This window comes from Anoplophora glabripennis, unplaced genomic scaffold (genome assembly GCF_000390285.2).
Source record: "Anoplophora glabripennis isolate ALB-LARVAE unplaced genomic scaffold, Agla_2.0 scaffold867, whole genome shotgun sequence".
Lineage (NCBI taxonomy): Eukaryota > Metazoa > Arthropoda > Insecta > Coleoptera > Cerambycidae > Anoplophora > Anoplophora glabripennis.
In genome coordinates, this window is record NW_019417017.1 from 1 (window position 1) to 2,896 (window position 2,896).

Here is a 2,896-nt window from a genome sequence, read left to right on the forward strand (position 1 = left end):
GTTCATTCTCTCCTAGAACAACTACTAAGAGACCAATTTAATTCAAAATTTTTATTAAAAAAGGTTGTGGCATTCTCACATGCACGCCACTGGTACAAGTTTTACTCCAAAAAATGCAATTTACCCCCCAAAACGTTTTTCAAATTTCGTGTCAATATCTTTAAAACTATGAAATAATTAATAAAAATAAATAAAATATTAAAATTTAAACACTCTGTATCTCGTAAACGAAGCTTATTTCGACCTACGTTTATATGAACTGTTTTTCACAAAATAGCTTCGGCAACCACCCCCTAAAATATTTCGCACTTATTTACAAACACCCTGTATAAACCTTTGTTCGAAAATGCTTTGTTTCTGAGATACAGGGTGTTGAAATTAAAATTAAACAAAATCATAATTACAACAGCTGCTGACCCACGACATTAATACAAGCTTCCGCCACCAAAGAATTCCGTACCCGTTGGAAAATACTTTTGAACATAAAATTCTCAACAACTTCATTTAACGCATAAGGGTCTCAGCAAATTGCATTTTTGCAGAAATTTGAAAATTTCTCGAAAACGGTGGCGTCTAGCGCTGTTAAGAAAGTGTACCTTTTTTGCTTAAAAAGGGTGTAGGAATATGGAAGGTGGTAAAAAATCGCAGAAGTCTACTGTCAAAACAGTTATGGCAAATTAAAATTAATAATGATAGCATATGTAGAGCCCCTTAAGCGCTGCACAAAAATTAATACCAAATTATGATTTCTCACCTTAAAAAAAGCCCGATTACCAAATTTTGTGGAAAAAGTTTATCTTTCGTAAAAATTATTTAAGAAAATAGAAATTAAAATTTTAATTTCAACACCCTTTATCTCAGAAACGAAACAAAGTTTTATATAAACTTATTTCTTAGAATTAACTCAGGAATACCCGAATTAAGGGACTGCCTAGCCGGGTGTCTTGGCCGGGGGATTTCGATCTGCCGAGGTAAGCATCACGGACGCAGGCTGGAATTTGGATGGGTGACCTAAGGCAGGCTCGGGGACGTTAAGCCACCCGTGTAGTAAATAGGATGGTTTGAAGAAAAGTACTCGAGTAATGAAGGAGGGTGTTACAATGGGCCTAAAGGCCTAAGTGCCGCGGTGGAAAAACAATTCCACCATTCTCCGACATACATACATACATACCCCACAAATCTATTCACGTACTTAGGTCACACCCTGTATGTCATCCTTACTTATTTAGGATCAAATATAAGAGGTTTAATAAAAGCACAAATATTACGACGGCTGGGACATGCCTAAAGAATGTCAGAAAATAGAATCCCAAAAATGATGTTAACCAGTTCAATAGGAGGAAGGGGAAGAAGAGGAAGACCGAAATCAAGGTGGAAAACAGAGGTGGAAAAAATTTTTGTGTTAATACGAATCAGGCGATGGAAAGAAAAGGTAATAAATAAGAAGTGGAGGGAGATAGTTAATCAAGCCATGGACCTTCTAGGTCTGTAGAGCCACTATATAATATGTATAAACCAAGTCTGAGTAAAAATGTACTCAATAATAGTTAAATTTAGAGAAAAAGTCTCAGAATAGAGTCAAAAGTCACTCACTTGAGTTAGCAGAAACTTGGATTTGAGTAAAACTCACTCATTTCTGGTGCAATAGTTTCACTCAATTGTACTTATACGAATAGAGTGAATATTTCACTCAATCTATTGTGGACAGAAATTGATACGTTATTGAGTAGAACTGAGTAATTTTTTTTACAGTGTAGATAAAATCGGACAAAAACGTACTTATGACGGCTCACCCACGGGCTCAAATAAATATTCCAAAAAACAATAGAACGATCCGTTTAGGAGACTGAGAGCGAAACAAGCCATTATGTTTGCAATTAAGAGTTTGAATAGCTGTGTTGACAGTGATAACACTTTCTCATTACCTGTTCCACGGAGTTTTGCACACGGTGTCTAAATTCCGTTTTGCTTTATTCGGATTTTAATTGGCTTTTAATTGGAATTTAATTTTGTGTTTAGTTTTATGGAGGTGGTGAAGAAGTTATATCAACTACATCGCAAAAGATTATCCCACGGTCATATTAGGTTATTATATCAATTCACGAGAAACTGAGCCTTCATAAATGATTACAAGTCACGTGATCAGTAATTTTGTTTGAAACAGTAGTTTTATTTCCTTCGCCGTGGCTATTAAATTTCGGTAAAATTCAAAATTATTAAAATAGTAAGATCAAGATTACAACACAACGTTCTGTTTCACCGGCTGTAATTGGTGTAATTTTTCACCAGATACTATGCAACCAATCAGGGATCGCATTATCTCGAGCGTAGACGCAACGGTTTGTCATTGATCGTTGTAAACGAACAAACTTTAAACAAAACAATTTTTTGTTTAAATTTAATATAATTTTAATAAAAAAATAATAATAAAAAATTAAATTAAATAAAAATTAATCCTTTAAATGGAAAAGAGAGGAAAGGAAAATTATTTTTATTATTTTTAGTTTAAATTACTATGAAATAGACCAAAGTGGGATTCATTCAAGAGCGATTTTCTCAGAAACCGTTAAAGATAACGATTTGACACAAGAGTACCTTTTTAACGTAAAACAGTTCGGGAAAACGGAATTTGCTGTCCAATTTGTTAAAAAGTCAAAGATGAAAAAGTTACACACGCAAAGTACCAAGGGCCCCCCGTACCCACCCCAATGGACCTTGTGGAAATAAATGGATTAGTCCATCAAATTGCTCATCAAAATTTAGCTGTGTATACCAAATTTCATTCATTTATCACAACGCGATTGAGAGATATTGCAAAAAAATGATTTCCATTCCTCCCTCTTCAATGGGTCCCTGTGCCCTTAGGAAGCATTTCCGGACCCATGTTCATATGAAC